This window comes from Cervus canadensis, chromosome 5 (assembly GCF_019320065.1).
Source record: "Cervus canadensis isolate Bull #8, Minnesota chromosome 5, ASM1932006v1, whole genome shotgun sequence".
NCBI lineage: Eukaryota > Metazoa > Chordata > Mammalia > Artiodactyla > Cervidae > Cervus > Cervus canadensis.
Genome location: NC_057390.1, coordinates 71,761,287 through 71,786,148, shown reverse-complemented (window position 1 = coordinate 71,786,148; position 24,862 = coordinate 71,761,287). Strand labels below are relative to the sequence as shown.

The window sequence follows — 24,862 nt, the reverse complement described above, 5'->3', positions numbered from 1 at the left end:
TATTGGATCTCTCTAGCTTGCAATGTGAAAAATGAAAGAATTTCCTCCCATCCATGCCTCTCTCATCTCATAATTGTTTTGTTCTGAGAGGTAGGGGAGACCCGTATAAATGTCTCTGCTATTTTATTTGTCCTCTCCAAGCCCATTCATGCTTTTCTCCAGGGCTTTTGACTCCTGCTCTGTTTCTGCCTGAACCTCTATCTGCTTACTGTTCTCCGCATCAAACCCCACTAAAGTGTTTGAGATTTCATTTCAGAGGGTGATGTAAGAGAGATAAGAGTCAAAGGCATTTGAAAAGCCACTTTCCAGCGTGTCTGTGCTGGGTAGGTTGGAGGGGGAGGCACAGCTCACCTGACATCACAGAGAACATCCTGGCTCAGGTCTGCAGCATCCACTTCTCGTCTCTGTTCTTTCCGGAGGGCCCTGCGGCTGTGCCTTCTGCTCCTGCTGCTGCGGCTTCAGAGGCTTCTCCATCTCTCTGAGCTCCAGCCTCATCGCCGTCCCCGTGAAACTGAGGTCCGCCCACGACAAGAACAGCCCTTGTCAGGAACAAGCAGGTCTGAGAGCCTGTGGAGTGGCTTGTTGGGGAAAAGGCAAAATTTTTCAATGTGGTACATTGTCCTATAAATGTAGCAGATGCCCACTCCAGGAAGAGGTCCTGGAAAGGAGTCTGGAGTGGGTGGAAGCTGTTCACTAAACTTTGATTCTTCAATGATAGGCATCAGAGTCAGCATCTCAGACTTGAGTACTGGAGTAGTTCTATGTAAAGGAGAAAAAAAAAAAAAAAAAAAACTATGAATACTCATTAGTCAGGCTTGGCTGTGATACCACTGTGTAACAAATAGTCCCCAAATCTCAGTGGCTTACAACAGACATTTCTTTCTGTTCACTCTTGGGTCCATAGGTTAGCTAGACTCGACTGGGCTTGGATTAGGTCTGCTCCATGTATGTCTCCATCATGGAACTGTGAAGTACACAGGTTATATGGATCTCATGGTGCAGGCAGAAGCAGCAGAGGGCAAACCCAAACATTCAAGCTTGGGCACACCCCCACTTCTGTACACTGGTTACATGGCTGCGCTGGAAGTGAGTGAGGCAAATATACAAATATACACCATCCTAAGGAGGAAGAGAAAGGGATACTGAGTGATGATTTGTTCAACAACAATCCTCTCAACACAAATACACACACATACACACAGGGTCAGAGAGAACTTCTTTCCAGGGAGGCAATAAATCCTGCAAAACAGAAGTTGCTTGCTCTTCCTACCTACCCCTGGCTATTAGGAGCAGCTCAACAAAGATATTTTCGGATGTGGGACTGAAAGTAACTTTAAATGCCACTTAGTCCTACATCTTCACCAAGGGAAGTTTTTAGTAACAGCTCCCATGATGGGAGGCCACATCCTTAAAAGAAACCCATTCCAAGCACACAAAATGAGCCTTCCACAGTATGGCAATGCCTCAGATGTTAGTGGCCAGCTCTTAGGGTATCACCTAAGCCTTTCCTTTTCCGAGTGAAAAGCCCTGGGTGTCTTTCCCTCAAAGCCCATGGTTTGGAGTCAGTCTCCTCTAGGCACGTGCTCTTTGTTAATGCACTTCTTATACTGGGAACCCAGCCCAAAACTCCAGAACCACAACATTTGTGTTAGCAGAGTGGGGTGATCCTTTTTCCCTTCCCAGAGAGGGACCACTCAGGTTGAGCTTAAAATCATCTCAAGTCAAGACACTCTTACAAATGTTGCTAAACCACTCATTGGTCAACTACGTATGGAGTGCTCATGACACAGGCTGCATTCTGCAAGGTGCTGGGGACAGAGTGGTCAACAAAGTTGACATACATGGTCCTGGCTCTCATGGAGGCTATTTGGACAGACAGAGAAGAAATAAGTAAAGAGACAAAAAAAATAGAAAATGGAATAGACAGTGGGAAGAAGGAAGAGGGAAAGCTGTGTGAGATAGAATGGCAGGGGAAGGCCCCTCCAAAAAGCGGAATCCTGAAGCCCGGGAAGAGGGTCAACAGGAAGAGGGCAAAAAGGACCCCCAAAAGCTGCCTGGGCAGGAGGCAGCCCTTGGGGATGAAGGATGGAGATGTGAAGGCAGCTGAAGCCAGGCTATGTGGCAGGGCCTGGTGAACAGGGGAGAGGCACACAGAACAGGCAGAGGGTCAGCAGGTCTGTTTGGCCGTGAAGGCAGCAGAGTTAATTCTGAGAGACTGATGCTTGAAGCAGCAAAGGGCATGATGTGACACGGATCTTGAACGAGGTCCCTGGCATTCCGAGTGTGTGCATCTGAGTGTGTATATCTGTGCATGTGGATCCGTGCAGTCCTTGGAGGAAAGGAGGCCCAGCTGGAGAGCTTGATGCCGTCCCAACGGAGTTTCTCTTTGTAAATAAGTGTCCCGTGATCCAGCCTATTGGCCAATAGCCAGCTTTTTCTCTCAGCTCCGTGCCTCCAACATGGGTCAGGCCAGGAGGAAATGTGACTCAGGTGAGCAGCAGAGACCCTCAGGCACATCACCTGAGACAGAAAAGTACAAAACTCTGACAGAAGAACTTTAAAGCAGAACCTTCAGCAGCCATGATTTTCAGGAACAAATGGTTCGCTTCTTCCTAAACAGCCAGCCCAATGTCGAGGAACAAATCCTGGGTGATGAGCAACAGGAGTACAAACCACACCCTCAGGAAACAGAAATGCAAAGCACTTTCCTAACCAGATGAGCTGGAGGCCACCTGCAGTTACCAGACACCCCTGAAGTCTTGTCCAACAGGGAGGTGGAGGGCTCTGTGCTGTGTTTTTACCAGACCTGCCAATGTGTGCATGTGACCCCCGCTTGGTGGGCTGGTGCTCTGCCCGCTGGGGTAGCCCTGCTTCCACCTTCTCCACCAGCCAACACCATGGGCCACCGCACAGGTCTGGACCACGGGGACAAGATGGGAGGAGACCAGAGGACCAGTGAGGAAGTAGGGGGCCCTTTGAGCAGAGCCCAGGGTGCAAGGACACTTGAGAATCTGACCCATGGGGATAAAGGAGTCGCTGTCAGCACAGATGAGACAGGCAGAGGAAGTGCTATGGACAATCAGAGGCTGAAAGTTACAAGGGACCCTCCTGAGCCCACATGCAGGAGGGTTCTTATATACACAGGAGATACCTGCTGATCTGCTAGGAGCCCAGGAAGACCTGGCAAGGCTCACCTGACCAAAAAAAATATAGACAGATAGATAGATATAGGTATAGATATCAATAGACATATATATACAGATAGATAGAGATACTGATACAGGTGCATTTTCCCCAGCAAGCACCTATTTTTTCAGTGAGTGACCTTTCCCAAGGAGAAAGGTACTCTGGAAAAGTGGGTAATGACTGAGACCCACACCTGGGGGTGGGCACAGCTTTTGTGGAGAACCGAGGTTAAGTTCAGTTCAGTTAAGTCACTCAGTCGTGTCTGACTCTTTGCAACCCCATGGACTACAGCACACCAGGCTTCCCTGGTCCATCACTAACTCCCAGAGCTTGCTCAAACTCATGTCCATCGAAGCGGTGATGCCATCCAACCATCTCATCCTCTGTATCCCCTTCTCCTGCCTTCAGTCTTTCCCAGCATCAGTGTCTTTTTCCAATGAGTCAGTTCTTTGCATCAAGTGGCCAAAGTATTGGAGTTTCAGCTTCAGCATCAGTCCTTCCAATGAATATCCAGGGTTGATTTCCATTAGGATGGATTGGTTTGACCTCCCTGCAGTCCAAGGGACTCTCAAGAGTCTTCTCCAGCATCACAGAGGTAAAGAGAGGACCAAAGGATGCTCTGTCTTATCCGTGGCTTTTCTCTGCCTCCTCCCCCACCCAGCCTCAGGAAGATTCTGCTTTCATCCTATCATGTCCTTCTTCCTTACTGCAGCCTCCTGATCTTGCCTGAGTAATACAAAGACTTCAAGGGTCAAACCCAAGTGATCAAGAAGGAGGTATTTCAAACTTCTTATCCTCATTACACTTTTCAAAGAGAAAACAGGTTTTAAATCAATATGTATGGTACAATCCTATCTTTAAAAATATATTATTTATTACTAAAATGGGCAGAGCATTTCTATGTGCTTATATAGAGAGGGGGAGAAAAGTCTGATAGAAAACAGAGGATTTTTAGGGCAGTGAAACTCTGTATGGCACTTGAGAGTGGGCGTGTGTCATTACATTGATGTTTAGTCACTAAGTCACACTGATGCTTTGTGACCCCATGGACTGTAGCCTGCCAGGCTCCTCTGTCCATGGGATTTCCCAGGCAAGAATACTAGAGTGTCTCCTTCTCCAGAGGATCTTCCCCACCCCGGGATTGAACCCGAGTCTCCTGCACGGCAGGTGGATTCTTTATCACTGAGTCACCAGGAAAGCCCTGCATGTTGTTATGCATGTTTCCAAATCCATAGAGTGTACACCAGAAGTGAACCCTAATGTAAACCGTGGGCTTTGAGTGATAATGATGCATCAGTATAGGTTCATCAACAGTAACACCTGTCCCCTCGGGGAGGCTGATCATGGGGGAGGCTGTGCATGCGGGGGCGGGGGGGGCACGGAATATGTGGAAGCTCTCCATACCTTCCTCTCCATTTAAGAGTAAACCGAATCACATTAGTTTTTTTCTTTAAAAATAAAATCTTTTATATAGAATCTAGAAAAATGTTACTGATGGACCTATTTGCAGGGCAGGAATAGAGAATGGAAATGTGGACTTGGGGGATAGGGAGAGGAGAGTAGGATGAATGGAGAGAATAGCATTGGTATACAGACACTACCATGTATAGCTAGTGGGGAGATGCTGTATAGTTCAGGGAGCCCAGCTCAGAGCTCTGTGATGACCTAGATGGGTGGGATGGGCGGGGGGGGGGGGCGGCCAGAGGCACACTCACGAGGAAGGGGATGTGTGTGTGTGTGTGTGTGTGAAAGTTGCTCAGTCATATCTGACTCTTTGTGACCCCATGGACTATACAATCCATGGAATTATCTAGGCCAGAATACTGGAGTGGGTAGCTGTTCCCTTCTCCAGGGGATCTTCCCAACCCAGGGATTGAACCCAGGTCTCCCACATTACAGGCAGACTCTTTACCAGCTGAGCCACTAGGGAAGCCCCGGATATATGTATACATATAGCTGATTCACTTTGCTGTACAACAGAAACTAACACAACACTGTAAAGCAATTATACGCCAATAAAAAAATAAACATTACCTTTTGTATTTAATATATATATATAAGTTTAGCAGATATTTATCAGACAGATCAGTCTTCTGAGTTCATTCACTCCCTTGGATATTTACAGGGACCTCCTATGAGAGGTACATTACCAAAATTGAGCATTAGAATTTAATTAATTTAATATAAGTGATTTTCTTTCTTCATTCTCCCTTTTTTGCTTGTCTCCATTTTCTCATTTTTGAAGTCAACATGTAGTGATAATGAAAGTGAAAGTGTTAGTCACTCCGTCGTGTCCGACTCTTTGCGATCCCATGGACTGTAGCCCGCCAGGCTCCTCTGTCCATGGGATTCTCCAGGCAAGAATACTGGAGTGGGTTGCCATTTCCTCCTCCAGGGGATCTTCCCAACCCAGGGATCGAACCCGGGTCTCCTAGAATTGCAGGCAGAGTCTTTACCATCTGAGCCACCAGGGAAGCCCCATAGTGATAATGAACCAAAGTAAAAGAGCTTCAGAGCGGTTCTCCTCCACCCTCTGTTCCTGCTTCCTTCTCTAGTTCTCATAGCCCAGGCTAGGCACCTGGTGGAGAGGCCTCAGACTTCTGCTATAGTGTTTGGACGGGAATTCCCTGCTCCGCTCTTGGTCCTAGAATCCCCTTGGAGCTCAGAGGAAGCCCCACTCAGCCTCCCCAGCCCCCTCCAGGGACACCGAGGGCTAGGATTTGGGTGGCTGTGAAGAGCCCTGTCATCTCACCACAGTAATATGGTTCTCAGTTCATGCAGCACTGGAGAGGCAACAAAGGAGATAAATGGAATTTCTGCTCAGTGAGTTGATGATAATAATAAATAAGGCCTTTTCTCCAAAGGCTTGAAATCTGTTGGCTCATTTCAATGCACAAAATTATTCATTTAAAAAATCCTCCCCACAGACTTGAAGTAGGTGGGGGATTAGTAATCATTAACCCCATTTTGCAGATGGAGAAATCAGGACCCAGCAGGAGCCGGAGCTCATAACCACTGGCAGAGCAGGCGTCCTGCCTCCCTGGCCAGCACCCTATGTGGAGAGGGGGCGATCGCAGCCTCGATCTGGCACTGGAACCCAGGCCCAGAAAGTGATCCTTGTATCCCCAAGATTCCAGGCTGCATTCTCCACCTTGTCCTCTAAAGGCACCCCTCCTCGGACCCAGAGCTCCCAGAGGACCCAAAAACCATCTCTTCCTATCTCTCTGTCCTCCCAAGACTGAACAGATGGAGGGCAGAGTCAACACATCCCTTCTGCTGCCCTGACGCTGACTGTGCTCAGGACCGGGCCCCCAAAGGCTTCGGATGCTTGGTGATGGATGCTGCACGGGTCGGCTGAACCGTGGCAGAATATCTTCTCTGGTCCCGGCTCTTACATTTGACAGAACACCGCCCAGGGAGGCCGAGGCCGTCATGTGGCTCCGAGCCGGGAGAGGACATCCTTCTCCAGCTCTGCCTTTGCCTGTCAAAGCTTCCAGCCTCAGGTAACCATGGTAATCACCAGTACTAACCACGGCAGAGACAGGAGCCTCAGCAGGCCGGCTCTGACCTGCTCCCACAGCAGACGGCGCGCCAGCTTCCGGCAGCACGTCGGGTCCCCGACTGCCCCTCTGCTGCTGGTGTCCAGGGACTGCGAAGGATGGTCTGTCTACTAAACCCAGGAGTCAGTGCTGGAGGGAGAGAATAGGCCCTAAACCTCTCCCACCGCCAGCAGAGCCTGAGTCAGCCAAAGGTCGAGGATGTGGCCCAAGGATGAAGCCATGATGGTGGTGGCCAAGGACCAGGGCTTTGTGCCCTGCACTTCCTGTCCTGTCCCAGCCCTGCCTCCAGAGATGGCAGCCACCAGCCGTCACCACGGGAGGCCAGTCTGACTTGAACCCGTGGGAGAGTTTCCTGGCTGGAAATTAGGGGCATGCACAAGTAATCTTTTGCTGCCCTTGACCTGAGGGCCAAGCCAAAATGGCAACGGTGGAGTCATTCTTGTGAAACGTGGGTGCTGCCCCTCTGACCCACCCCCACAGCGCTCATCAGCTCCAGGGGTGCCACGTTTGTGACAACGGGAGACCCTGTCCCCAGGTCTCTGACACTAGCTACTACTCATCCTACCAGCCCGGCCTCAGTTTTTTCCTAAACCTGCTCCTCATCCCTCCCTCCTATGAAGCACTAAACTATTTTTTCCCCCAAGGTGGCAGAGAGTTAAGAATCTGTCCAGAACACGGGGCGTATCCCTTGCAGCTCCAAGGGCCAGAGTAAGCTCCCCGCGGGGGACACAGGAGGCCTTTGCCAGGTCTCGGACACGGGGAGCAAAGGACAGCTGCTGGGAGCCGCCAGAATCCCCACTGCAGCCCCCGATCCCCACCCCACCCCGCCACCACCACCAGGGTTTGCAAAAGGCCTGAGGCCGCATCCTGGACTCAAGGGCTCTGCAAATTCGCGACAAACAACACTGAGGATGCTTGAGTCCAGCTGCTTCTGAGAAATCGTTACATGGGAAAGGTCCAAAGAGCTCGTTTCCCAAGAAACCCCAAGCCCCGGCGGCCGCCAGGTCCAGCTGCCGCTGGGAGCCCAGCCCGGTGGCAGAGAACGACGCGGCGCTCCCTCTAGCGGCGAGCATCCCGCACTGCGCCCGGGGCTCGCCAGCGAGCCTTCCCTCTGGCAGATGCTCCTGCCTGGACCGCGCGCCTTGCCCGAGGGGGAAGTGGTGACCTGCTCACTTCTGGGGAGCAGGGCCACCGCACCCGGGCGAGGGAAAAACCCGTGCCTCAGCGGAAGAGCCCCTCCGGCCTCAAGCCGTTCCCAGCCTTAAGTTCACAGCAGATCCCCTGCCCCAGGACGGGGGGGGGACGCCTCCAAGCTGCCTTGGGGGGTGCCAGGAAGGCTGTGTGGTCCGCCCCAAACTGAGCCCTCTGCAAGGTTTCTGGGCAACTCTGCCAAGTCGAGCTGTCTCATCTTTCCCGCACTGACTGCGTAGGCAGCCACTCAGGACCGCCACCACACAACCCTGCCCCTGTCCGCAGCAGCCCACTCCCAGCCCCTACCACAGTTGGGTCACATGTCCCACCCACCCCTTGGGCGCACACTCTCTTGTTCGCCTCTGTTTCCTGAGTACCACGCACAGTGACTGTTGAATTGGCATACCAATGAAGACCAGCGTTTGCTCTGCCCAAAGGCGCTCCTCCTCACAGAGAGGATCTCTCTTGCCAGAATCCCCAGGACACTCTATCGGTACCCAGGAAGTTGGGTTCAGTCTTGACTGCACTCACCATTTCCATATCTTCTTTCCACCCTGCTCTGCCCCCAAACAAAGCTCTTTAAGGATGAAGGGTCTGCCTACCTTATCTCTGGGTTGGGGGTCTCTAGAAGAATGCTGAGAAGAGTTAAGTGAAGAAGGGAAGGAGGAAGGGATGAAGAGAGAAGGAGAGAGAGATGGAGGACTTTTCATTCACGTCCAGCCAAAGCTAGCCTTTTATTCACACCCACTCTGAATGGCCTGTTCAGTCATGCCACCATCAGAGAGCCAGGGGTACTCTTACACTCGTTTAAATCAATGTTAATAGCTTTATTGAAATGTAATTCACATTACATACAATTCACCCATTTAAAGTGCAATTCAGTGATTTTTTTTTTCCTATATTCAAAGACTTGTACATCCATCACCACCACCGTTTTCCTGACCCCACGTAGAAACTCTACTGCCATTCACAGTCACTCATTCCCTCCTAATCCCCCAGCCCTCAGCAACAATCAAGTTACTCTTTTCGTCTCCATGGATTTGCCCATGCTGGACATTTCATGTAAAAGCAGTCATACAATCTGTGGTCTTTAGTGAGGGCTTCTTTCCCTTGGCATCGTGCTCTCAAGGTTCACTGATGTTGCAGCATGTGTCAGTACTTAATTTCTTTTTATAATAATATTCCATGGTATGGATATATACATTTTATCTATTTATCAGTTGATGGACATTTGGGCTCTTTCCACTTTGGGCTGTGATGAATAATTTTATTTTTATAGTGAAAAAAAAAAACAGAACAAAACTGCTTGATGTTTTCCCTGCCTCCAAAGAAGACAGGAAGTAGTTTATTCTGAAAAATGGCAAAGATACAATCAAATCCAAGATGATTCACATATGACTGTTTAATTTTGAGCTTCTTCCATGTTTCAGGCAGGGTGCTAGGTACTTTCACAAAACATTATCTGTTTTTAACAGAACATTTTGAGCTAATTTTTGCATGACAATAGTCCCAATTTAGCCGTAAGGTTCTTCACAGCCAAGGCAAAGAGGAATATACATTATATTGCTGTCCTACTGGCATCACTGTTGGGTTGGAACCGGCTCTCAGATTCACTCTTCTCCTAGAATTAGAAGAGCAAAGCAGCTCTTTGGTTTTCCATCAAGCATAGAGCCTTATTCCTACACCTCATGCTTGTTATCCACGTGCTCAGTTAACCATTGATATCACCCATGCCACTATTCAGTTTGCCCAGATCACTTTCATACCCATGATCTCTTTCAACCCAACGGGGCAGTGCCTGAGCAGTGTTACTACTAGCCCTGTTCTGCATGTCTTCAATGTTTCTTCAGCAAATGTTTGTTTTAAGTTGAGTACTATGGGTCCAGGTGAACAAGATAGGTACAGCATTGCTACCCAGAACTCGGCCCAGAGAGGAAACCAGACACTAAACAAGCAGACAACTAAGTAATCCCCGAAGTGAAAGTGCTGGGAATAAAACCAATAGGAGGCAGTGATGGAGAACATCCAAGTGGGCAAAGAATAAACTCACCTGAATAATCAGGAGCATCCTCCCTAAGATGGGGTTTTCAGCTGCAATTCTAAGAAGGAGACAAGCCATGTGGTCAGAGGGAGTCTGTTCCCTACAGAGAGAATGGCCTGAGCAAGAACTTTAGGGAGTAAGAGCCTGGTATGGTCCAGGAAGGGGTGGTGGAGGGGGAAGAGGAGCCACTGTGGCTAGAAGCAGAGATGGGGAAGGGGTACCAGACAGGACTGCAGAGGTGCCCAGGGGCAGATCAGGAAGGGCCTAACCAACCAAGAAGAGGAGTTTGGGTTTTATTTTCAGTGCAATTAAATTCAGTGAAAAGTTTTAGAAAGGAGAGTGGTGGGATCCAATTTAAGTTTTAAAAAGACTGCTGTGTGGAGGATGAACTGCAGAGCAAGAGAAGAGGCAGGAAACTCTACTGGGAGGTTCTCAGGGGGTCTGGGAGGAGATGCCCATCATGGACAAGGTGAAGAGAGTCACTTTGCAGAGAAGGCATAAAGAAGAGGGCTACATCACAGGTGGCTCCTGATTTGGATTTGTGTAACTAGGGAAAGGACAGTGCCATCTACTGAGGTGGAAGGGTGGAGAAGAAATGGGTTAGGAGAAATGTCAAAAGCTCTGTTAGAGACACAGTTGGTTTAAGATGCTTGTGTAACCCCCACCTGGAAAGGTCAAACCAGCAACTGGATAGGAGCCTGGAGCTCTGAGAAGAGGCCTTCCTAAGATGCAAATTAGAGACTGTCAGCATGGAGGTGGCATTTAAAGGCATGGGTATGGATGAGATCACCTGGGGAGATCTCTGAAGCTTTTGAAGCTTTTCTCTATATCTGTGCCTCCCAAGTGTCAAAACAAGTCAATTCTGTCAGTTTAAAGAGGGAAAAAAACTCACAGATGATACTAGCCATTTGGTCCCATGTAAATAAAACTTTGATTAAGCAACTTTTCTTATAGTCAACCACAGGTTTGATTCTATGTGTGCGGACACACAAACCTGAGTGTATCCCACTGATCAGGTGAGAGCAAAGGAAACTGAGGCAGCAGGCGAGACTCAGGACAGCAAGTGGGCTCACCCCTAAAACAGGGAAACATCCTCCTATCAGGCAGTCAGACTTCACATCGCTAGGTCACAGCTGCAGCAGAAATGTTGTTACAATACAGCCATCACTGACCGGCAACAAGACTGGGATGATGCTCTCAGGGCTAAAAACAAGAAACAGAAGCTCCATGTGTCCAAACTCAGGTACAAAGGGGAAGGAACATGTCCAGCCAGTTTTGACCATCCATATACACCCCCATCACCATCTTCACTATCATCACTCTGCTGATAGAAGAGACATCTTTTGTCCAGGATATGTCTGCAGGAAAAAAAAATCCCCAAGTCTTATTTTTCTGCAAAACAATAATCCCTTACTAAAAATATTTGCTCTGGGCCCATTAAGAAAAGATGGTATATTTCTGTAATTCTGAGAAACAATCACATTGTTTTCATGCTTTTTCAGGAAAAGCTGGGTGAAAACAAAAGGCTTCTCAAGAATCCCTTCCCAGAAGCCAAGGCAACTCTAACTTGCACTGTTTATGAATGAGGTGACTCAGTCTCTTCCGTCCACTACAGGCGCCATGGCAGCTGTGGGTGGCTGACAGTCTAAGTTAGGAAGGCAAGAATTAGCAATGGGTTTGTTCATTTTGTTCACTTTGTTCAGAAGCAGCTTTGTCCTGTCATTCCTGAATGATAAGGGTGATTCAGATATAAATGAACTAGTGTCAGGAGGAAAAGAAAAATGTCACCAATCAGGTGGTCATCAGTTCTTGATCGTGATAAGGAGCCGAGACCCAAGGTGGATGATGTCAGAGAAAGGAAAATCCAGCCCCAAGCCACCTGATGCAAAGAGCCAGAGAAAGGAAAATCCAGCCCCAGGCCACCCAATGCAAAGAGCCAACTTGTTGGAAAAGACCCTGATGCTGGGAAAGACTGAAGGCAGGAGGAGAAGAGGATGACAGAGGACAAGATGGTTGGACAGCATCACTGACTCAATGGACATGAGTTTGAGTAAACTCTGGGAAATAGTGGAGGACAGGACGCCTGGCGTGCTGCAGTCCCTGGGGTTGCAAAGAGTCGGACACGACTGAACAAAGTCTCAGAAAACCAAAGACAGGGGGATAGGCAAAGTTTACAGGAAAGCCAGTCTGCATGCATCAAAGGCCAGATAACTCAGAACTCAACCTTGCAGGAGCTCGTGGGGATTCAGCACTGTGGAGAGGCGGTGGGGACAAGCACAGACAGGAGGAGACCTTGAGCTGGGAGGGTCCCAGAGGATTCAGAGAGGACAGAGAGTACAGCTTAGAATGGGCACGAGCGCAGCTCCAAGGCTGGCAGGGAGGATGTGTTTGGCACTGGGGAGACCAGTGTAGATAAGATGCAGAGACAAAGAGTGAGGACCCAGGAGGCAGAGCGATGGGTGAGCACTGGAAGGGGCCAGCAGGAGCAGAGGCTCTGTGTTCAGGCAGAATCTCACCTGACCTGAGTCACGTGTGGACATCTGTCCACCCCATGATTCCACCTGAAACCCTGAACAAGATCCACTGCACTCTGTCCTGACTCCACGTTCATTGCAAACACGTGGACCAATCAGCTTAAAATCATAACACCATTTATCAGAACGCATGCCTTGCCCTCCTATGCCAAGCTTCGAACCATATAGATATTTGGGGACTATTGAGAGAGCAGCTTTACAAATCGTCCAAAATAAAGCATAAGCCCCCCTTCTCCCCATGCCAGTTCCCCAGGCTAGCTGATTTTCATAAAGCCATGGCATTTACTGCCCACTCCTCATCTTTATTTTAAAAGATCATAAGGGGCGCAAAAATTGCAGGGTACAGACTGCCTCTGGCTCTATCTGTTTAGTGAAAGGTTAGTCCCTGAATTAACAAAAATGTGTTATTTTATTTAAGAGCCTATCTGAAGGGTGAACTTTTCCTGGTTTGAGAACATACAAAGAGAGACACAGAAATCAAGATGGTAAACCTTATCCGCTTGCTGAAATTTGATTCAGAGTACTTGCCAGCCCAATTTTTGGCAAATCAGTCTGTTTTAAGTAGGCTGGGATGGAAAGTGCCTGTGGATCAGTCATGCTGAGGCCTTGTGAAGAGAGGATAGGGCCTGGCCGGGTAGGGCTGGGCTGTAGGAACCTGACTCAAAGAATTACAGTGTCCAGAGGGCTCGGCAATCCATGGCAACATTGGTATTATGAAGCACCGAATTTTTGAAGTGACTCTCAGTGTAATTTCATGGATCTGATTATTTTCTTTTCCAGGCTAGACAATCAAGTTTGTTGTCCAGTGAAGAAGGAAGAAGGCTTCAAAGAAAGTCACAGAACAAAGAGGCAGGGTGTGACGTAAAGATGTCCCCAACTACCTGAAAACTCAAGTATTTAGAACGCCCTTCACAGCTGATGCAGAAACCCATACAAAGAGGACAAGTACAGAGATGAGGTCACTGGCTCCCTCTAGTGGTTGAAATCTCTGGGGGCAGAAGAAAAATTAGTAGGGTCTCCAGACAGGACTAAAGAGCCTCTTGATGAAAGTGAAAGAGGAGAGTGAAAAAAATTGGCTTAAAACTCAACATTCAGAAAACTAAGATCATGGCATCCGGTCCCACCACTTCATGGCAAATAGGTGGGGAAACAACAGAAACAGTGACAGACTTTTCTTTTCTTGGGCTCCAAAAGGACTGTAGCCATGAAATTAAAAGACGCTTGCTCCTGGGAAGAAAAGCTATGACCAACCTAGACAGCATATTAGAAAGCAGAGACATTACTTGGCTGACAAAGGTCCATCTAGTCAAAGCTATGGTTTTTCCAGTAGTCATGTACAGGTATGAGAGTTGGACCATAAAGAAAGCTGAGCACCAAAGAATTGATGCTTTTGAACTGTGGTGTTGGAGAAGACTCTTTAGAGTCCCTTGGACTGCAAGGAGATCCAACCAGTCCATCCTAAAAGAAATCAGTCCTGAATATTCATTGGAAGGACTGATGCTGAAGCTGAAATTCCAATACTTTGGCCACCTGATGCAAAGAACCAACTCACTGGAAAAGACCCTGATGCTGGGAAAGATTGAAGGTGGGAGAAGGTGACAACAGAGGATGATATGGTTGGATGGCATCACTGACGCAATGGACATGAGTTTGAGTAAGCTCCGGGAGTTGGTAATGGACAGGGAAGCCTGGCGTGCTACAGCCTATGGGGTTACAAAGAGTCGGACATGACTGAGCAATTAAAGTGAACTGAACCAGACAGGAGTGCAGGGGAACCCTAGCATGCCATAGCTTACTCCTGACTTCCCAAGCAGGTATCTCAGGAAATCAGAGTGTCTGAAGAAAAAAAAACCATCTCTTAGGCAAGTGGTGCACCACAGTACAGGGTGGGAAGTTAGAAGTGAGGAGTGAGGAATGGTCTAGCGGCCCAAGATGGCCCTCACTTCGCATCTCCTGCTATCCTAGGAATGTTGCATCAGGACCCGAGAGGCTCCCCCAGCCAAGCCCCAGGACCCACCATCACACACTGCCTGTGCCCAGAACACAGACCATGAGCCCCTGCCCCCAGCAGCAGAGGTTTCATTGGTGAGGCCAGAGGCTGCCCCAGGACAAGCGGGCAAGTGGGTCAGCCAGATGACCATGTGTGGACCAGGCCAGCCCATCAAAGCGGGAGACATGAGATGTCCTAAACCCAGGCATCCTCCCAGGAAAGTGAGCAGAAGGAAAGGGGGAAAAAGCCTTCTTTAAGGAAGTCATAGACCTGAAGAAGAATGTGATTTTAATTGATTTATTTACTGAGGTGGAGAGGCACTTTTTCAACCAGAAAAAAAATAACGCTACCTTCTTTGTCAAGGTTAAAGATGGTTTCTGGTGGTGTTGGTGTTGGTGGTAGGGGAGCTTTCTCAATGGACCAGTGGTAAAGAATCCACCTGCCAACGCAGGAGACATGGGTTCAATCCCTGGGTTGGGAAGATCCCCTGGAGGAGGAACTGGTAACCCACTCGAGTATTCTTGCCTGGGAAATTCCATGGACAGAGGAGCCTGGTGGGCTACAGTCCATAGGGTTGCAAAGAGTTGGACGTGACTGGGCAACTGAGCATACAGCATGGTGGTAGTGGTGATATTTGTGTTTTTGTGACTGCTGTCTTCCCCGCCATCATGAAGAAAGCAAGATGACACTAGTTCTGAAAACATCTTTAAAGCTACATTTTCCTGCACATACTACCACTTGCCAGTTACATTTCAGCCCCTCCACAGGTCACAGGAGGCATTAGGAATCTGGGGACTGTGGTGCTTGACAAAGTCCCCATGGGGGTCCAGCTTTGTTGAAGGAGGAATCTACCCACAGCTACCGGCACAAGGTCAGAGCCCAGACCCCCGTGGAGTGGGCAGCAGGGGCCAGAAAGTGTGCCCAGCATACCAGTCAAGCATTCAACTCAAGGACAAATGAAGCCCCAGGGAGGACAACTTGAACAGACTCCAGTTTATGGTCTGGAGAGAAACAGCTGTTTCCTTGGGGAAACAGCAACTCAGAGGGGGTCACCCTAGACTGGACGTTCAGAGCAAGAATAACTTCAGCACCCACCCACCCACTGCGGTAGCACCCGCCCACCTGCCAGGCTGGACTCCGAGGGAAACAAAGGCTGCTAGTTCCCCAAGGATGCCAGCTCTCCTGCTCCCACTCCCCAGTCTCCCACAGACACACCGAGATGAAATAATGGATTCAAAAGCACGTCGTCAACTGCAAAGTGCTGTACAAAAGCTGACATAATTATTAATATTAGCGGTGGGATTTTTTTTCTTTTCGAGAGAGATGCCAGAATCTGTGCATTCATAAATCATAAAACACTTCCTGCCTGAGCCTTCTTCCAACTTCTCTCTCTTTGCCTTGTCAAACTTCCCACTCCTACCAAATGAGTCCTTAGGATGGAGAGATCATTCGTGATAGTGGACCAGCAGTTCACAGCTGTCTCAGCACCGGGGCCCCGGGAAGGCTTTGTCAACCCACCTGCCTGTACTGAATGGAACTGGAAGAGAAGCCAACCATGGGCCAATGTGGAAAAGATGGATGAGCAGCATGACCATGGCAAGCACTGAAGGAGACTGCATCTCATCATTTACGTGAAAACCTCATCCCTGGAGGCTTCAGGGCCCCTTTCTTTCTACATCTCTCAAACCTGCCAGTGTCCATCCTGAGGCCACAGAGTTGCTGAGTGAAGGAGCGCTCGGCCGAAGAGCTAGTGATCACTCAACTGATGACACACTCGTCAAAATTCATAAATCAATGCCTGAAACCCAAAGCCCAGATCTTGCAGGGGAGATGCCTGACTAAGGGGCAGAGGGCCTGAGTTCTGGTTCTCAGCAGCCTCACGTCTCATGCGCAGCTCTGAAAAAGCCCCTTCCCATCTTCGGACTTAATTGTCTTCATCTGTTAAACTTAGGAACGTGGGTGAAAAATTTTTGGAGTGTGTAAACCCACATTCTATGACTCCATCTATGCCTCTGCTCTCCTGGGTAGCACAAACTAAACAAAACCAGACAAAATAATCATCAACAATTTAGCGAAAAGAGCAGCCCTATCCTTAATGAGATCCCAATGAGGTTAAGACTGGTTTTTATTAGATTCTGCAATTATTTAATGCTATTAGGATGTTGTTTGGAGAATGCTTAAAAATTGCGAGTAAAATGTAAGTAAGTGATTCATTTAAATCTGAATCTAAAGAGATGACTGAGCCACAAGAAGGACTGAGAGCGGGTCAAGCAGGGGAGCCAGGAGAGAAGCAGGAAAAATGGATCCAGAGCTGCAAGTGGAGACTTGCCACATGCAGCCTCAAGGATGAGAACAAAGTAACAGAGCCAGGCCCTTTGAACTCTGACTGCAGCCAACACCTGTGTGCCTCTAACTGGCATGGCATCTAAATTTTTAAAAACTCACAATACAGTTACTTCTGGAACCATATTCAGCCTAGCTTAACTGTGAATCTTTGACGATTTGATGTCCTCAAATTTAAATTATTGTGGCAGATGCAGGTTTTCATACACACATACATAGTCAAAGCTATGGTTTTTCCAGTAGTCATGTACAGGTATGAGAGTTGGACCATAAAGAAAGCTGAGCACCAAAGAATTGATGCTTTCAAATTGTGGTGTTGGAGAAGACTCTTGAGAGTCCCTTGGACTGCAAGGAGATCAAACCATTCCATCCTAAAGGAAATCAGTCCTGAATATTCATTGGAAGGACTGATGCTAAAGCTGAAGCTCCAATACTTTGGCCACCTGATGTGAAGAGCTGACTCATGGAAAAGACCCTGATGCTGGGAAAGACTGAGGGCAGGAGGAGAAGGGGGGCAACAGAGGATGAGATGGTTGGATGGCGTCATCGACTCAACAGACATGAGTTTTAGCAAACTCCAAGAGATAGTGAAGGACAGGGAAGTCTGGCGTCCGGCAGCCCATGGGGTCACAAAGGGTTGGACACGACTGAGCAACTGAACAACAACGCATACCTTTCTTCCCCTCTGGAAACCACTGGGGGTTTCAGCCTTAATGATGAGGAGAAATGACAAAAACACTGGAATTGACCCAGACTCTGCCATGAGAAGCCATAGCATAACATCTGGAACACAGCGGGTGCTCCATTCAACAAACCTTAGTGGTGGTGCAACGATGGTGATAAAGACAATGAGGATGGCCATGATCACAACAATGACGGGAAAAGCACCAAGAGACCCAGCCCAGACTAGAAGTCAGCGAGCCCTTCTCAGAGGTAGAGACATCTCGGTCAAGCAGAGAGGAAGAAAGGAACTCACTTTCAGGTGCATGCAGACCACTGCAGCTCCGGCTTGGCTGCCAGCAGAAATCGCCAAGGACGGAATTCCAACCTTATGACTCGGTGTCCCTCCCAGCAATTGTCTTTATCCAAGCTTTGGATTTTATGCCTCCTTGTCGCATTTCTAGCCTTACCTCACCTTTCTGACCTGACTCTCTGCAGTGCTGAATGTATGCTCCATGGAAGCTGCTTTTAAAAATAAACCTTGATATGAGTTTGCTTGCTGGGCCTCTATCTCTTTCTCTAATACCAACCCATTTCATCACAAACAATCCTGTGAAATTAGCAGCATCAGTGTCCTCACTGAACACATCAAGTGATTGTGAACTGAATAACTGAGTGCTCTTTTAAAGAGGAAACTGGGAGGTAAGGAGTTCCTTGCCTGCATCATAGAGCCTAGAGTTGAGGTCTGAGCCCAATTCTATTTGTCTCCTAAGTCTGCACGTTACAACAGGGTCTCATTCTCAACACACTCTGTACTAAGGATTCGAGACTGTCTTGCCCACAAAGTTGTGAGTGCTTCAAGGCCAGAGACATTGTCTGCTTTGTTCACAGCTGTGTCCCTGAGCAGAATCCTTGGCTAGGTATTGAGGAGTAAATATTTATCGAAGGAATGAATAAATGAATTCTGTCTGCCTTAGGAGGTGATCAAGGAAATGAAGGTGAATGTGTTTCAGTGGTGCTTAAATCAGATACATAGGCAAGAAAAAGATGCTTGAGGACAGCTTTAGCAACTCAGTTGGTAGTGGTATTCTAGTTGCTAAGTCATGTGAGACTCTTGTGACCCCATGGAGTACAGCACACCAGGCTCCTCTGTCAATGGGATTTCCTAGGGAAGAATACTGGAGTGGGTTGCCATTTCCTTTTCCAGGGGACCTTCCTGGCCCAGGGATCAAACCTGGGTCTCCTGCATTGCAGGCGGATTCTTTACCAGCTGAGCCACCAGGGCTTCCCTTAAAAACTCAATTAGTTGGGATCTAAACAGGAAAGCCGCAGGTCCTCCTAGTATTCACACACTGGAGATTTGATGACACATATTAGTAGTCCACATGAGAAAAGAGAACAGGAAGACAACAGGGGGTGGTAAGGGACCCTAGAGATGAATGCAGTGGAAACTACGGCCACTTTTCAGCTGGAGGGATAAAGAAAAACCACAGAGCTACTGAGCCGGGAGCTGGGGGTCCCCCAGTAGATGCTGAAGCCTATGCATGAAGAACTGGGGCTATGGAACTTGCAGCTTTCACCAAGGACATAATCAATCCAAGGCAGAGAGAAAAGGAGAGAAATATGCCTGCTTCTCCCTTCTTCTTGCCCTCAGTTTCCCTCCAGGGCTTCTCATTGGCCAGAACTAGCCAGGAGCCTGCCGACAGGGGAGCCTGGAAGAGCAGCCATCATCACTATCCTGTGCACTGAACAGAAGGGAGGAAACAGGCTCAGGTGCAGCCCAGGGACCGATTCTAAAGTGAAGATTCTTAAACTACTATTAGGCAGTGGAGAGGTCAGTCTTTTTCAGACACTTCTTACAAAACAGCATATTCAGAAGGATCGGGGTGAGGAACTTTATGAGCAAGTTTGAGAAGCGATCACCTACAGATTTGAGATTCCTGGCTGAGATGGTTGAATGATGCAGGGCTGGGGGAGGGGGGCGGGGTGCCGCCTGAGATGCTGTCTCTCATCCTGTCATTTACATAGGGGTGCCTCTCCCGGGGAGGCCCACTGCCCAGGGCACCTGTTTCTCCAGGAATCCAGCCCCAGCCCAGTCCACTCAGCCCCCATGTCCCAGAGGGGACTGGCCCCACAGTCACGAGACTGGCTGACTTGGGGAGTGAGTTCTTTGGTCCAAGTGAGGATCCATATCACTCAGAGCAGTCTAAGTGTCTGATTGTTCCACCAAGGAGTCCTCAAAACAAGGCAGAAAAGACAGATTGACCATCGGAGCCAGAAGGACCCTGTGACCTTGCCTGGTCCCACCCCATTCCCCATCCTGACCTCATATTCCAAATGAAGAAGCTGAGGACCAGAGGTTGAAAGAGGCCTGGCCATAGGCACGTGACACCATAACAACAGGCTCAGAATATCAGCTCAGGTTAAGGTTTCCAGAGGGAAGAGAAATGGTGTGTGTGTGTGTGTGTGTGGTTATAAACTGAAAGATGGGAAACTTTATTTCGTAGAGAATCAGCATTATGGTAAACTGAGTGATCTGGTTGAGAAAGACGATGCTTGGCATATTAATCTCAACTTCAAAATACAAAATAGTTAATAATTATAACATGCATTAAATAGAACTCAATAATTTATTATCAATGGTGTTGCAGATGCCAAAAGACCTTGCCAGTCCTCAGCTGGGGATGCTTCAAAGTAAGGCAGGAGACAGAGTTAAATGTGCAGTGGCCTCAGGACATGTCCTGGAAACCACTTTTAAAAATAAATACCTGGAGATGTTGGCTTCTGTCTTTGACAGAGTAGCTTGTATCAGGTTAACCATCCTGCTGAGAGCAACTATAAAAGCTAAATATATTGCAGAAAACAGCTGTTTGGAGTCATAGGAGAGTAACGAAAGCAGCCAGGACTTTAGGGGCCAAGATTCTGGAGAAAAGGGAAACGCAGTGAGTAAACCCTAAATGTCTCCCATGTTTTCCCTTCAGGGCATTTGCCAGTTCTCAAGGGGCATCGCTGAGACAGAGAAGAAATAGAAGTCTAGAACCACAGCAGCCTTGCTGGTCTGAGAAGACAAAAATTGGAATTCAATGCTACCTAGGAAGCCAGAACATAAAGCACTCTTTTCCTGGAGAGAGGGCCCATATAGAAATAAGTCAGGCATTCCGTATTTGAATTCCCCTCAAGGAATTTTCTCATTCTTAAGCTTTCCTTGAGATAGGCAAGAGGCCAAGAAACTAAGGAGTAAACAGCTTCTAAAAGGCTGGGAAACCCGTCAGAGTTTGAGCAATCGCAAACTGTTAAAAAGAAAAAATATTGACATTCAGGGCCTACCAAGGAGGAAAGGTTTTGGTAAATAACCTAGATTTTCATTGAGACAGCTCAAGGATTAAACACTAAGGGAAAAGACAAAGCAGAGAGGGACTAGCCCTCACAAAACCCAAAATCCAGCCTCAGTTTCTGACAGGATCAAGGTGAATTTCCCACTCTTTAACTACCTGCTACGGAAAAAAGAAAAATCCTCTCTAAAGGAAAGTAACATCATTCAGACCCTCAACATTTTTTCATTCACAATATCCAGTATTTAATCAAAAATTATCCAGCATTCCAGGACATAGAAAATAAACCCAACATTTAAAACAAGACAAAGACTTTAGAAAGATACATATAAGTGACCAAGATACTATAATTACCTAAGATTTTATCAAACTAGGATTAATATGTTCAAACAAATACATGAAAAGATAGAAAACTACAATCTATTTCAAAAGAAACAAATGAAATTCTAGAACTGAAAGATATAGTAACAAAAATTAAATATTCAATAAATAGATTATTAGTTAGTTAGTTCAGTAGCACAGTCATGTCCTTGAGTCTGTGACTCTTTGTGACCCCACGGACCATAGCACACCAGGCCCCCCTGTCCATCACCAACTGCCGAAGCTTGCTCAAACTCATGTCCATTAAGTCAGTGATGCAATCCAACCATCTCATCCTCTGTCATCCCCTTCACCTCCTGCCTTCAATCTTCCCAGCATCAGGGTCCCTTCCAGTGAGTCAGTTCTTCGCATCAGGTGGCCAAAGTATTGGAGCTTCAGCTTCAGCATCAGTCCTTCCAATGAATATTCAGGACTGATTTCCTTTAGGATTGACTCGTTTGATCTCCTTGCAGTCCAAGAGACTCTCAAGAGTCTTCTCCAACATCACAGTTCAAAAGCATCAATTTTCAGTGCTTAGCTTTCTTAATGGTCCAATTCTCACATCCACACTTGACTACTGGAAAAATCATAGCTCTAAATAGGTTCAATAGTGGGACCTCCCTGATGGCTCAGATGGTAAAGAATCTGCCTGTGATGTGGAAGAACCAGGTTCAATCCCTGGGTTGGGAAGATCCCTTGGAGAAGGGAATGGTTTCCCACTCCAGTATTCCTGCCTGGAGAATTTTGTGGACAGAGAAGCAGATTAGACACAGCAGAAAAGAGAATTAGTATATTAGGAAACAACCAAATTGGTGCAGGAAAGAAAAGATTACACACACACATAGATATACATGCTTACACAAAGAGAGATAGAGAAAGAGAGAAAAGAACATAAGAGAGACAGTGAAAATAACCACTGTGAAATCTGAATCCCACAGACAGGAAAGAGAAGTGGGGAAAACTGCATATTTGAAGAAATAAAGACCAAGAATGACATCAGTATACAGACTCAAGGAACTCTAACAAAATCTAACACATAAAAACAAAGAAAACTACACAAAAACACATCATAGTAAAGCTTCAAAAAGCAAAAGACAAAAAGCAAAATCCTAAAATAGCCAGAAGAGGAAAAGGCATACATTAGAACCAACAATAAGACCCACTCAACACAAACAATAGAAGCCAGAAAACTAGAATGACAAAGCTAAAATGCTGAGAGAAGTTGAGGGTGGGGGAAAATGTTAGTCTAGAATTGTTAGTCTATCCAGTAGAAATATCCTTTAAATTTAAGACAAACATGTTAAGCAAATAAAAATTTTTTAAATGGATCATCAACAGATACATACTCTAAAAGAAATAGTAAAGGAAGTTATTCAGACAAAATAATCCAAGTTGGAAGAACAGTAATGCAAAATGCAATAAAGAGCAGCAGAAATGGTAAGTTTAAAAGTAAATCAAAATGAATTATTGGCTATTTAGAACAGTAAAAATAACAGTGTCTTGTGGGATTTTAAAGACATAGAGAAGTAAAATATATGCTCAAAATAGTATAAAAGGAAAAAGAAAAGTGGGTAAATGGAATTAAAGTGTTGGAAAGTCCATTTATTGTCCAGGAATTTGTAAAATTATTAATTGAAGAGTAGATTGTGTTGAAGGCCTGGTCTAAATCTCAAGCAGAGTTTGGTAAACTATCCACTCATGTCCAAATCTGTTCCACAACCTATTTTGTTCAGCTGAGGAGCTAAGAATGGTTTTGCATTTTTAAAGAATAGTTGAGGAGAAGGAAAAGTAGGAAGAGGAGGAAAAGGGGGAGGACAAGGGGGAGGGGGGATAGGTTGGGGAGAGGAGGGGAGTCAGAGACTTGTACATGGCCCTCAACACCTAAAATATTTAGTATCTGTCCTTTTACAGAAAAAGTATGCCAGCTCCTACCCTAGGCTAACACTAAAGAAACAATAAAAGAATTTAAAACTAAAATACAATAAAGGGAGTAAACAGAGTAACAAAAAAATTTATTTAAATAAAGAAGAGAACAAAAATCAGGTAGACCTAATATAAAACAAATAACAAGATGACAGAATTAACACCAAAAAATCAGGAATTTGGTAAATGTAAGCAGACTCCATAATCCAATCCAAATTAAAAAGCCATCAGCCCAGAAAAACAATACAAAACAAGACCTAACTCTGCGTTCCTTATAACAGATAGACACAAAAAGGGTATAAAACATCAGTTCAGTAGTTCAGTTCAGTTGTTCAGTCGTGTCCAACTCTTTGCAACCCCATGGACTGCAGCACGCCAGGCCTCCCTGTCCATCACCAGCTCCCAGAGTTCACTCAAACTCATGTCCATTGAGTCGGTGATGCCATCCGACCAGCTCATCCTCTGTCAGCCCCTTCTCCTCCTGCCTTCAATCCTTCCCAGCATCAAGGTCTTTTAAAATGAGTCAGTTCTTCTCCTCAGGTGGCCAAAGTATTGAAAGTATAAAACATAAGAGTATAAAACAATATGCCCTGAAGACACCAACCAAAAAAATATTGGCTTAGCCATATTGATATCAAGCAATGCAAGACTTAAGGCAAGAAGTATTCATAGAGATAAAGTGAAACATTTCACAATGGCAAAAATTCAATTCACAACGGCAAAAATTCAATTCAGCAGGAATATCTAATAATCAGAAACCTGTATGCACCTAAAACCAAAACCTGAAACATGCAGAGAAAAAAACACAGAACTATAAGGAAAAACAAATCCAGTACAATAGTTGAAGATTTCAAATACATCTTTCAGCAACTGATAGAGCAATCAGACAATAAATCAGTTAAGATAAAGAAGCTTTGAATAACATGACAAACTTGACCTTGTCAGCATATACAGAACACTGAACCCAACAACAGTAGGATTACATTATTTTCAACTATGCATGGGACATTAAATAAAATGAACCATATTCTGAAACACACAGTAGATTTTAACAAATTGCAAAGGGTTGAAATTAAACAGATACTTCCTCTTACTAGAGTGGGAAAAGCCTGGAAATCAATAGGAAATACTTCTAAAATACTCAAATGTCTGGAAATTACTAAGTATCATTTCTAAGTAACCTGTGATTAGAAACACAATTCAGAACTTAGAAATCTGCGTGGGAATTAGAAAAGACTCTCAACCGAAGAATAATAAAAAACCAACATGTCAAAAACTTGTAGCACAGAGCTTAAACTAGGCTTAAGAGGAAAATGCATAGCCTTAAATGTATATTTCAGAAAAAAAGAATAACAGAAAATCAGTGATCCAAAGACTATCTCAAGGAATTGGTAAAGAACATCAAATTTAAGGCAAAGGAAGAAATAATAAAAATACAAGAAAAAATAGAAGAACTATAGAATAGAAAAATATCCATTAAGACAAATATTGGTTCTTTGAAAAGACTAATAAAATTTACAGATCCCTATGAAGATTGCTCAAGAAAAAAAAAAAAAAGAAGGAACTACTAATATTAGTGATTAAAAAAAAAAGGTGCAATCATAGAATTCACACAAACATCAAAGGGGCAATGAGAAGATGTTATGACAATAAATTTGACAATTTAGATGAAATAGACAAATCCTTTTATTTAAAAAAATCACAATCTGAAAATATTGACACAAGAAGAATTAGAAAAGTTT

The 24,862-nt window shown here is 46.2% G+C and overlaps 1 protein-coding gene across 8 annotated transcripts in view; it reads right to left on the bottom strand.

The window, feature by feature from the left end:
* Positions 1–24,862, bottom strand: part of LOC122442017 (translation initiation factor IF-2-like) — a 377,694-nt gene that overhangs the window by 334,766 nt on the left and 18,066 nt on the right. For 6 of the 8 annotated variants that reach the window (XM_043469267.1, XM_043469268.1, XM_043469269.1 and 3 more), the window contains exon 2: positions 352–759. The gene's annotated coding sequence lies outside the window, so the exon portion shown is untranslated. Of the gene's footprint in view, positions 1–351; positions 760–9,527; positions 9,559–9,987; positions 10,037–11,125; positions 11,182–24,862 lie in introns of those variants that run through there. The other 2 variants (XM_043469274.1, XM_043469275.1) reach the window with 2 other exon arrangements.